The sequence below is a fragment of the Myotis daubentonii genome, chromosome 3 (assembly GCF_963259705.1).
Source record: "Myotis daubentonii chromosome 3, mMyoDau2.1, whole genome shotgun sequence".
NCBI lineage: Eukaryota > Metazoa > Chordata > Mammalia > Chiroptera > Vespertilionidae > Myotis > Myotis daubentonii.
In genome coordinates, this window is record NC_081842.1 from 36,159,710 (window position 1) to 36,172,774 (window position 13,065).

The window sequence follows — 13,065 nt, forward strand, 5'->3', positions numbered from 1 at the left end:
TGAGGAATGTTAATGAAGTTTGTGGGACTATGTATTTTTTTTTTTTTATTCTGAGCTGGATCCGGTTTTGTCAGATTGGTTTCCTTTTAATACCCCTGAATTGTCTACTCTGTGCCCAATTGACGCATTCCTGTCACAAAATTTTAAGTTTATCCTACCCATACTAAGTGCCCCTGTATGAGGAAGGCTCATTTATATTCTCTGTTCCAAGAATAAGACTTTTGCATGGTTCTTTAAATAATTCCATCTCCATTTTTCAAAACCACCTTATTTTGAACTAGATATTGTTTTGCCTGCTGAGTAGAGGGGAGATCAGAGCAGCATCTTCAAACTAAATTGAAATGGATAATGATATATTACTCATGGAAAAACAATGTTTGTGCACTTTCATCAGTCAGGAGAATTTATTTTATAAAAAACTCTGCCAAGAACTTTATATTGACATATCCATATAACAATGCAACTATAGTGTTTGGGGAGTAGAGTTGGATCTCAAATTTAACTGGTTTTAAATATTAATGACTTTAATTCTTAAATCTCTTTGTGTGTTTATAATACTGCTACACTGCAATTATTTCTGCTATTTAAAACAGACAAACAAACAAACAATAAAACTATTGATACTTACTAAACCTTACTGAGAATATCCCATTGGCCCTGGATATTAATCACAAGTGCAGCCACAGTTAGTTAGCATATGTCTGTTGGTTCATACTAGGTACATATTTGGAACATTAATTTCATATTGCTGAGTGCTATCATGACCATTCTGGTAAGTCTCTGTTGAATTACTAGTCCTAAAACCAGTCTGTATACCAACAGACACAAAATGACTTTCAAAGCACAGATGTAATTTACACTACTGTAAACAACATTTTGCATTTTTGCCCTCAAATTTCTCTGAAGCAGACTAAAGTAACCTCTGTTATGATTTTCCCTGTATACAAAAGGACTAATTCCACCCCTTTTTATATGAACAATGTTGTGGTCATCCTTCATGCCTCCTCTACTACTAGAATGACCAGAATATCTGTCTTTGACCAACTAAAGCAATTTGGGATTAATTATTTGATTTGCTTCAGAAAGTAAAGTCTCTTACTTGCTTTATGTTAATAGGTGTGAAGAAAGTATTTTAGTACTGTGAGCAGTTCTTCCAATTAGATGAATATAACTTTCTGAGTAGTAATAAATGATGAAAACATTTACATCTTCCAGAGGTAGCCGTCTGAAATCATATCTGTAGCACTCAGAATAGGAACTCTTCCATGTTGGAAATAATTTAGAACTCGTCAAATTTGTCTTAACTCCTGTCACCATGGGTGCCTATGAAAGGCCACTCTCTTCTCATTTGTCTGATAAGCTCATCACATTTTTTTGGTTTCACAAAACAATGATTTTATTTCCTTTTTACTCAGATCTATTTCATTAGTCCCCATTAAGTTTATCTTTCTTGTTTATGTCATTATATGCACCCACAATCTGAAAAATAATGTGTTTTTTTTTTGCTTTAGTGTGCTACAGTTTATCCTATATAATAAAAGGCTAATAGGCAAATTGTCCCCAGGGAGTTTGACCAGGGGGTGGTCAAGTTGCACTCTACATTAAGGTTTGTCTATCAGGTCTAAACTAATGCATGGTCTTGTATGGAGTGTATTCCATATCAGGCATTTCATATAATTTATCAAAGGAAACGTAGGTCTTTTTCCTTAGGTTGATTTTCTCCCATACTACAAGTCAGTCTTCCTGGTGTTGCAATACAAATTTACTAATCTCTCTCCAAATTACACTTGTGGTCTCTTGGAAGCAGCATCACCATAGACACAAGTAGACTGCAAGCTGAATGTTTTATAGTATTCAGCAACTACTTGCTTTACCTGTTGGTAAGTTCCTCAGTTGGCACCAGTAGTAAGAAACCAGGACCATTCTGTCTCTCTTTCTTTCCCAGTCTCTCTTTCTTTCCCAGTCTCTCTCTCTCTCTCTCTCTCTCTCTCTCTCTCTCTCTCTCTCTCTCTCTCTCTCTCTCTCTCTCTCCTCTCCCTTTCTCGTCTAGAAATGGCTAATGATCGAATCCATCTGAGCAACTCCAATTGTATCCAACTGGTTTGGAGCAATTGGAGAGCCCTGAGCTTGAGTGACAATGAGTTCAGTAAAGTTATATATTGCAGATACATCCATGACATTTATAATTTAGTTTGCTTCATAGAAATGCAGAATTGGCTTTGGGCATTTATGGCCTCTAACTGAAATGTCCTTGTTTCTTTGGTGTGCTTTCACCTCTGTGCTATTTCTAGCCAATCTATTGTGATCTTGATAGAAATTCTTCTCAAATTTGGGAGTCTCATCAAAATTCCTCCTCTTTTTAACTAGTTTCTCCCCAGTGGGCCTATTCTTATTTCCAGATTGGGGTTCCTTCTGACCTCCTCCTAATTAAGTTGCATCAAATCTTTTTTTCTTTGGTTCAATCTTGGTTATCCAAGTAAGCAAATGTTATGTTAATGGTTTGGTTGGTGCGGAAAAGTTTGGGAGAGTCTATGATGAATCCCTGGAGGTGGCTTTAGCAAGAGTGAAGCCTTCAGGGGATGGGGGTGGTGATAGCTAAACAGCAGTGAAAAGAATTGGAACCACAAACTAGAAAAATACATGCGATTATTATTTTTTTATTGATTTCAGAAAGAGAGGAAGGGAGAGAGACAGAGAGAGAAAAACACCAATTGGCTGCCTACCTCCCACACCCCAACTGGATATCAGACCTACAACCTGGACATGTGCCCTGAACAGGATTTGAACCTGGCAGCCTTTTGGTACATGGGAAAAACTCACCCAACTGATCCACACCAGCCAGGGTGGTTATTGTATTTTTCTTTAAAAGGATTTGTAAGTACTTTGTTGGTCTTTGAATTATTGTATACTTCACAAAGTTTGCCTGTTGCCTTTAAGGTTGAAGGATCACTGGCTTTCTTATTATCATAATTATTATCAAATCATTAAATTTATTAGAATTTTAATATGGATTTCTGGTGGCTGATAAATGGTATAATGGTGTGTGTGTGTGTGTGTGTGTGTGTGTGTGTGTGTGTGTATACAAGATTCATCCAGAGTAGGGTCATTTGGGTGAGCATAGATCTTAGAGCATCAGAAATACCTTATTGTTATGGTTTAGCCTTCTTTTATATCTTTATAACCTCTTCCCCCCACAGGGAAGCCCTATTCTAACTCTTTGAAAACTACAGTTTGTTAAACCTGTGAACTTATTTTACAAGTAATCAACAGAGTATTTTCTTAACTCATAAATAAATATTTGAGATGCTTTGTGTGTGTATTTTTAATAGCAACAAGGCTGTGTCTTCCTTTGCAAAGTTAAGTGAAGGGAGGGTGAATGAATTTAATTGTTACAGATGGCCAATCTGAATAGTTCAAGCAAACATTATCTCTTCTTCAGTAGGAAATGTTTCTGCTTGAATTACTCTGGTAATTGCCTCAGAGCTGTACTTTACCTGAGTAGGCGGTCTTCAGCTGTCTCCATATATTCACAGTTAAATTAGACCTGACTGCAAGACTCAGCCTCTCAAGGATTTCATGAGGAATTTGGAAGGTTCAAAGGGTTAGATAGAACCTGGTTGCTTGGTCATTAAATAATAAAATGACAATATTGTAGTTTTAAGTAAGGTATGTGCTCCTGTTGCTGGTGAAAACAGGGTTCTTCCAGAGTTACAAGAAAAGCATTATGGGGACCCAGGCATAGAAGTATATGGTGTAGTGGCAAGATTTACTGAAGGATAAATAAACTTAGAGCAACTAGACTTATTGCCCGCAGATACCTGGTGCCTACTACCAGATGGCTCAGCTCAGTTCTGCTTCGGAGTAAGTCCAGTCTCTGGGGCCAGAAGCCTGCACTTGTCTTCACCCAGCCCAGGGGGACCAAGGCCCAGAGACTCTGCGCCATTGGCCTGGCATTGGCAGGACATCCAAAGCTGCCCTCGTTCAGTTTAGTCCATGCCAAAGCTTAGTGTCTGTCCCTGTCTTGCTCACTTAGTCTCTTCCTGGGCTGCACTCCACAGAAGCCTGGGCCCACGTGGCTGCCGCCCACTGTGCTGCAAGGGGTCCATGCTTGAAGCCACGTGGCTACAGTGGAGAGAGAATGTGCCTGAACAGGCTAATGAATGGGCAAAGGTGTGCTTCCCAGATGGGCCTTTATTAAGCTTTGATTATATTAGCTTGGGCTTGAGAAGGAGTAAGCTTTCTTTCAAAGTAACCAACCTCTTTCCTGATCCTTCTCTGGCTTGCGTTGGGTCCTCTCCCTATTGGATAGGCCCTATCCAATCCCGTCTTGCTCCCAGGTTTCCCAGGATAGATTCCACCTATTTATGTCATCATTTTGGCGCCTATTGCATATCCCTCAAAGTTTTGCCTCCTCATCTGGTTCCTACTGTACATGCATCCAGCAGAGGAATGTCCCCTTTATTGTTTACTCCTCCCCACTATAGTCCGGTTGTGCGTCAGGGAGATTGGAAAGCCAGTCCTTCCTCCCTAGATGAGAGGATAGAGGGATGTTAGTCCCTTTGGCAAAGATTCAGCTATCCCCTGGGGAGTCTGAAGCTGTAAACCAGACTAAAGCCTGATTAAGTGTAACTTCCAGACTCAACCAAGCCCAGGCAGGGTAGCTAGCTCCCTTCTCTTGTTAACTCCTAGCTGCCTACCCTACCACTCCCATCTAGGTTTTCTGTTTGTTAGTTTTGCATTTTCCAGTCTCTTGAAATGTATTGTTTTATCATTAGAAGTATAAAAAATAGTATGTTTTTTAGCAGGGGACACAATATTCTGCCAAAGCTTTGTATTTGACAAAATTTAAATAAGTGAAGGGAGTGGTGACCCTGACTCCAGTCTGTGTACTTTCGAACCTGTGATATCATTTAGCAGCGGAAAACACCCCAGGAGCTCAGAAGCAGAACTTCAGAATCAGCTCTAAGAGAGATTGTGCTGAAGGTTTGCTACTATGGATATTAGTTGTTGTTTTTGAAAGATGATACTTCATAAAACACAATTTCTTTTAAAAAAGAGATTTGAGGTACAGGCTAATGGCTGATATATGGATGATACTAAAATAAGAAAGAATATTATAGCAGTCAAATGTAATTTTTCCTACTCTAAATTGCACTTTCACTCCTCTGTGTAGTCTCTTTGGGGATTGAACTTGAACATCATCTATAATATGGAATTGCTTGTGAATTATAGCAGAGTGTTAGTGTCTGTAAGCCATTGTATCACTGCATCTTTTAACTTGAGGGTTTAGATGTTAACCTCAAAATAAAAGTCCAAAGTGAGAGAAAACAAGTGTTTATTTGAGATCCAAAAGAATAGCTTTTCAGAAAGAACTCATTCAGAGAGAAACCCAAATAGTGTTCTGATTTGGAGGTTAAGCAAAGGGTATTTATGAGAAAGGGAAGGAGAATACTTACATAAATAGAAGAGAGAAATTTATGTGGGTACAGATAAGCTAAAAGGGTGATGCTAATTCTAAAGAACATCCTTAATTTTCAATCTGGTTGCTTTAATGTCTGCTTTCCTGTTAGCTTTGTAAACAATTGTTTGTAATACCGTGCTGCTATAGGCTCAGTTCGAAGGTCATTTTGCCCAATTTTAACATTCAAAGGTTTGAGGAGTAAAACAGTGCAACGCAGTTATTTTGGATGGCAGCCCAGACTCCATTTTTAAAGTGGCTCCGTTTACATTATTATTATTTTTTTACAATTCTGTAGTTCTTTTTAGCAATCTTAATCCGAATACCATGGTCCTGAGTCAAACCAATCAATATGAAATCTATTTCACCCATGATAAGCAAATGACTAGCTCCATTAACATCAGCAAGTGCTGCGCTGGAAAAATAAGGGAAGGCTGTATTTGCTAGTGATTTTCTTACCATGAAAATTGCCTATGTCATGCATTTCAGAAACTCAATTTGAGCAAAGATTTCTCAGGGAAGAATATAATAAATAAGCAGAAACAGAATTTGGAACTTGAACCCGGACAACTCCAGATAGTACAGTCTATAGAATCAAGTTGATAAGAGGGAAAGGTGAGAAAAATAGGGATGACTTCACACACATTTCCACCTGCCTGAGAAAGTAAAGAAAAAAAATGGTGAGGAAAAAAGATCCTCCTTACCTTTGGATGAAATTATAATCACTGGTAGCAAATCTTGGAGAGCTTTGAAGACCTCAGAAGTGCCCTGAGGTTTACAGCAATTGCTTTGCAATGTTATAAGTTCAGAGGTATTTTAACCTTAACATCACATTTCAAGAAAGCCTTGTTCTTTTGATAGTTTAGTATCTTTAAAATGGTTTTCATTGTTACAGTAAAAATAGACTGTGGTGATTTGTACTGCATAGGAAAATCTAATGTTTCAGTAAGTACATTTTGTTTTCTGTTTGAAAGCTCTAAAAAAGAATGTGCCCGGGCTTTCTATTTATTTATTTATCTCTTGAGGGAGGAAGAAAATTTCCTCTACCCTTCAAGTTTCTTTAAGCTGGTCTAATAAGTAAGTCTATAAGAGACACTAACAAGAGAATATAAACCAAATCAAATTACATGCATGTGTATGGGAACTCCACATACATGAAAGAGTCAGAGACACCCCCACCCCCATAGATGAGAGGTTCAGAGACAGAAAAAGAAATGAGGTATATATGACATTCTGAGGTAAGGATGAGCTAAGGCAACTTGGGGCTTCAAGGGGGAGAAAAATTATTCACAGGACAATAAGAAGAGCAGATTTTCAATAATTGGAAAGTTTGCCTTATCCTATAGATAGGCTATGAAAATTATTTTTGGCGATAACTCTTATTACAGGTAGGTTGAGGGTGGGGTAGGGGGGTCAATGTGGAAAAAACAGGGGCATCTGTAATACTTTCAACAATAAAGATAAATTTGAAAATATATATGTAAATTATGTAACTTTATAATACATATGTTTATTGTAAATTGAAAATAAATGGGTCAAAAGTAGACAAATGCAAAAAAATAATTGTGACAGTAATAAAAATATAGTCATTGACATATAAGAAGTACAAAAGATTTTCCATTTGACAAGAAACCATTGCAGAAAGAATTAATGAATTGCAGGTTAGCACTCAGGAATGAATCCAGAGCATAGCACTGAGAGATAAAGACAAAATAAATATAATGGTGCAGTTTTAGTAGGTTATGAAATCGATTGCAAAATTCTAATATCTACCTAAAACATGTTCCAGAGAGAATGGGAAAAGTAACATAAATTTAGTTTGTTAAAATATAACACAAAAATAAAGAAATAACAATTTAAAAATTAATGTGATGGTGGGAGGGAGGGAGGGAGAGAGGCGGGTGGATGTAGGTGGTAGAAGAAATAAGGGGGGCAAATGGTGAATTAAAAAAAAAACAGAATAAAAGAAAGTAAAAATAAATTCATAGAATTTCATTTAAAATAAGAATTTATTATATTTACTTCATTATTTTTTTCATTTTATAGGCATATTTATATCTATCTATGAACCAGAGAGTTAGCATTAGAATTACATTGACTCATATTTCTGTAATCTTTCAATTCCTTGTTATAACTCTTATCCTTAAAATTCCAGGATTCATCCCTTATTCTATTATGAGAAAAAATTACAGTTTATTTAGTCTTTGTCATATTACTGTATGTCCTGAATATGTAATGCACTTATAGAAACATGTAATAAATTCAAAAGGAGAGATATCAAGGTAAATCAACATACAAATCAAAAGCTGAGTATTATGTCCCAGTATTTGCTGGAATACAGCTAGATAGAATGTTGATAGGTGTCCCAGAGAATTATGAAAATTTACTAGGTCTCCAGAAAGTAAAATTTAAAACAAAAAGTATAACCAGTGACTATATCTGCATAACCTAATATTTGCAAAGGGAATTTAATAATCTAATAATTTATCAATGGTTCACATTGAATGCTTATTTAGTGAGAAAGAATATAAAGATATTCACATATCTAAATATGTATAAATCTATATCTAGGGATAGCTATGTTTATGTATCTGTTTCTATATATATGATAGATATATTAATATGTTTATATATCTATATAGAAATAGGTTTATTATAAGCAATTGGCCCTCACTGGGAATTGAACCCACAACCTAGTTATGTGCTCTGATTGGAAATTGAACCCCCAACCTTTTGGTGTATGGGACAACGCTCCAACCAACTGAGCAACCCAGTCAGGGCAAAAGTATGCCAAGTTTTATACCAGTAACCAGACTCCTTACATGCAACTTTAAGTATATGGTGGTCAAGCCCTAACCAGTTTGGTTCAGTTGATAGAGCTTTGGCCTGCAGACTGAAGGGGCCCAAGTTCGATTCTGGTCAAGGGCATTTACCTTGGTTGCTGGCACATCCCCAGTGGGGAGTATGAAGAAGGCAGCTGATCGATGTTTCTCTCTCATCGATGTTTCTAACTCTCTATCCCTCTCTCCTTCTCTCTGTAAAAAATCAATAAAATATATTTTAAAAAAGTATATAGTGGTCAAACCATAACTATCACATGGTTATCTGTTAAATGCAGAATTATTCTTCTCAGCCACTTCAAACCTTCACCAGGAAACCCTTGCAACTTAATGCAATTAGCAGGACGAATTGATTTAAATGATTCCTTTCTTTTTGATGAGGGAAGTTGTGTAGAGAATTGCCATTCTGACATTCATATTCCTTACTCTGGCCTTTTTCAAACTCTCCATGAGCTTCAGGCTGTGACTTTGAAGTGCTCCTTTACCCAATGGGCATTATTAGCTACATTCCCAGAGTATTTGCATCTTTTCCTATCACCTTTAGCTCTCTTTTTCTTGCCAATTCTCAATTCCATTTTTGGAATTATTGCCAACCAAAATTAATTGCATTACTAAATAAATATATTGAAATGCCTTTCAAAACACCTTTGGGGCTTTAGTAATATTCCTGCACTGAGAATTAGGTTTAGAAGGAATTTTAGTTTATACAAAAAATATGTAAGTAGAGAATATAGACATTGTGACTATATAAATACACACAGAAGGATTGATTCTGTAGTCCTTCACGTTACCTGGGAGTATTGTTATCCCAGAACCCCTACTATGACTTGTGGTTCACTCATATCTGGACAAAATAAAAATGTGGCTGTGACTATAAAAGGTAAATCACAGACAGAGCAGGCGTACTGTGCCTTTGCAGCAGTTCTCAACCTGTGGGTCACAACCTCTTTGGCGGTCGAACGACCCTTTCACAGGGGTCACCTAAGACCATCCTGCATATCAGATATTTACATTATGATTCATAACAGTAGCAACATTACAGTTATGAAGTAGCAACGAAAATAATTTTATGGTTGGGTCACAATATGAGGAGCTGTATTTAAAGGGCCAGAAGGTTGAGAACCACTGTTTAGAGGAATAGAGGAAGTGGGAGAAAAATATCCAGGGCATTCAAACCATAGTCCCACATCTATTAAGAGTTGACCTGGAGCCCAGCTGGTGTTGCTCAATAGTTGAGCCTCCACCTATGAACCACGAGGTCACGGTTTGAGTCCCAGGTCAGGGCACATGCCCAGGTTGTGGGCTAGCTCCTCAGTGTGAAGAGTGCAGGGAGCAGCTGATCAATAATTCTCTTTCATCATTGATGTTTCTATCTCTCTCTCCCTCTCCCTTCCTCTATGAAATCAATAAAATATAGTTTTAAAAAATAGTTGAGAGGCATAAATTAAGTTGCAAGAGGGTCAAAAGACATTTTCTGTGTCTCTATAACTTTACTATTATATAGCAAACTTGAGGAAAATGTATTGGTTATACCAAACATACTAAATAAAAATCACTCCAAATTGTTGCGGTTTTTGTATTTTATTTTATTTCAACCATTCAAAGCACATTGCTTTCTGGGCTGTGATGAACCTAGAGCCCTAAATCATAAAATCAGAAAGGTAGTGAACATTTAGATAAAGAGTCAAATGTGGGTAGAAGAAATCTCTTAATATGCACACTTTCTGAAACTTCAGAAAATAGATGTTTAAAAATCTCTTTGGAATTACAGAAAGAGGTGATTAAGAAAAGTTTCTAGTAATTGAGGGATGAGAAATGGAAATTACTTACATAAATAATTTAGTGTATATAAAAGTATCATTTGTAGCATTTTATTTAACAAGCTTCCTTTATTGTTTTATTTCAGTGTGAAAATAGTGATTTTTTTGTGTGTGTATTTTCCATTATCATAGTCCTCAAACTCTATTTTATCTACAAGATCTTAAATACCTCCTCCGTCAGTTCACTTATGTTAGTAATTTTTCAAGATCCTAACTGTTATGCTGAAATATGCCTTTATGCTTGTGCTTGAATGTCTTTGTAATAATTACATTTATTGAGTTATGGAAATAAGTTATGCACTTTACACACATTTTATTTAATCTTTAAAACAATCTGTAATAACTGTTATTTTCAAGTGAGGAAATTAAGGATCAGAAAAATTAAGGTATTTGTCACCTGAAGTACTTCATAGGATTGGTACTTCAGCCAACTTTACTCCAAAACTTACTGATATTACTACTTCCCTTCTCTTGACTACAATCCATAAAATATATAATCAATATGAAGGGGATAAAAATACATATTCTGGACTCAAGTTACATAGTTTATTTGGAAAATTTCTACCTCATGGAAAGTGTGCAATGAAGAAATCTCAAGAATGTATTTGCTCTCAGTGTGCTTCTCTGTTCTCTTTCTTAGCATTGGGATTTAATGTTGCCCTTCTTCCTCCCAATTGTTGCAGTAAGAATGGCAAGTGGTGGGAGGAAATGATAGAATAAGTTGGAGGCAAACACCAGATAGAGGGGCTGAATATTTTAACTTGTTAACAATGTGAAATGGAAAATACTACATGAGGTCCTCAGATGGTTAAGACTTTACATCTGCACAACTTTATGGATCCTAACCTACAATATGAATTGGGTCAGAGATACAGAACTCAATAAAAAAGCATTATTTCTATCAGAATTATTTAGATATACAGCTTAGTGTCTGTATCCCTTTCATCAACTCCATGAAAAATGCTTCTATGGGGAGACTTTCAATTTAGCTTCCCAGGTCACACGTCAAACCTACTCCAATGTGTTGGAAGTATTTATCTTTCTTTCTTAATTTCCAGATTATTTTAAAATTCTACCAGATATAGAAAGAAACTCTCACTTGTCTAGAGTATATATAATTTCTGTCTCTGTAGAGTTTCTTATTTTACGTAATTATTAATTTCGGTAATTAAAGGTGTTACCAAAATTCCCATTTTTATGTTGTTGTTGTTTTTTCAATTGATATATATTTTTAATTTTACAATCTTTCTATTTCTATCTTTCTAGTCAATTTTTATATAACTAATGTGTATACCTTTCGTAATTGTATAGGCTAATTCCTATAGAACATATAAAAATAATAGTGCTGATACTAAACATGATGACCTATTTCTGTTTTCAGACTGAATACCTTTAGTGCACCCTTATTATATATTTTACTGTTTGTCCATATGTTAGTTGGGATTTTTGCAACAACATTCATAAATTAGAATGGCTTGAATTTTTATAGTGTCATCTTTTTTAAGGTTTAAGTCAATGTTAAACATGTATCAAAAATAATTGAGACGTTTTCCTTTTTTATATATGCTCTAAAACAAGTTTATCAATACTAGAATTTTCTGTTATTTAAAGAATATAGCTTGTGCATTTCAAGGCCTTCACCTCTAGGAATTATATTTTGCTGCTACTTTCTGAGAACTGGTGTTCTTGGATCTTTCACTGCTCCTATTCTTTCTCTTCCCATTTATTTATGTGTCTCTTCTGTCTGATCTCAAGTTAGGTAGCCAATCTATGAATTTTTAAAATCTGCAATTCTATCTTCCTCTAGGATTCTCCGAAAAGGATGTTTGTAGGGATTTTTTGTTTGTTTTTTCTTATTATTATATTTCTGTGATATGCAGAACTTACTTTTGTGACAATTTGCCATGTTCATATGGGAATTCCCTTGTTTGCATACTTGTTCACTCTCTTAAAACTATAAATCATTCTGAATTGCATCTTGAATTACATAGAAATAGGGCCTAGAAGTGGATGTTTACTAGAGTAAAACCTAACTAACTTTGTTCATAAATGAATTTTTGATAAACTATAGAATTCTATAGTGGACATTGTAGTCATCTTTCCAATATTCATTGCAGTCCTAACCTATTGTGTGGCAATCCAGAGGATTCCATAGGATTTATCTCACAATTTATTTTTGCTACAGATCTAATTGATCTCAACTAATGAAGGTATTGGGTCCATAGTAGCTTTTCTTTTCCATAAAAGATATGTGTTCCAAGTAGGTATAATCAGATTTGTATTTGTTGTTAAGAAACCTGTGTTAGGAAGAGAAGACACTTCCTCTGCTGGATTTCTATTATTTAGCCACCTTATAGTCACAAAGTCAAGAGGAAACTGAGAAATTGGAGAAAAAAAGTAGAAATATTGGGGGGAAAAGTCTTTAGTGCTATCATTGAACTATGGGGGAAAAAAACTTAAATTCCCTTTACTCTTGAGTTTTTCATTAATATTTGCTAATAACTATTGTTTAAATTAGTTATTTTGGGGAGGAGTACAAAATTATGGAGCAGTACAAAAGACTCGCTTCTGACACCAGTTACAAATTAGGAGTCTCAAGATTCCCTTTACCACCATTATTAATTACAGGTTTGGGGGTCCCCAAGACCAATCTCAGGATTAATAATTTATTAAAAGACTCGTGGAACTTCCAAAGTGGTTTTACTGAAAGATATTTTATTACAGTGAAAGGTTACAGATTAGCATCAGCCAAAGGAACAGAGGTATCAGCGGTGGTCAAGGAGGTCTCTGACCAGAGATAACCTCTGTCCAGAGAGAGCACTTTGTGCTCCCAGTTTTTGTCTGGCTTGTAGGGATAAATTAAAACAAGAAACAAATAATAACAGCAAAAGCAGGCAAGACTTCAGTTGTAGGAAAGAAATACACTCAGATAGGACCTGAACAAGCA

The 13,065-nt window shown here is 35.8% G+C and overlaps 1 protein-coding gene and 1 pseudogene across 3 annotated transcripts in view; one reads left to right on the forward strand and one right to left on the reverse strand.

Moving 5' to 3' along the window:
- NAALADL2 (N-acetylated alpha-linked acidic dipeptidase like 2) overlaps nucleotides 1-13,065 on the forward strand; it is a 1,191,965-nt gene that overhangs the window by 1,085,931 nt on the left and 92,969 nt on the right. The gene's annotated exons all lie outside the window — the stretch shown is intronic.
- Nucleotides 676-12,024, reverse strand: LOC132231833 (probable ATP-dependent RNA helicase DDX5; annotated as a pseudogene).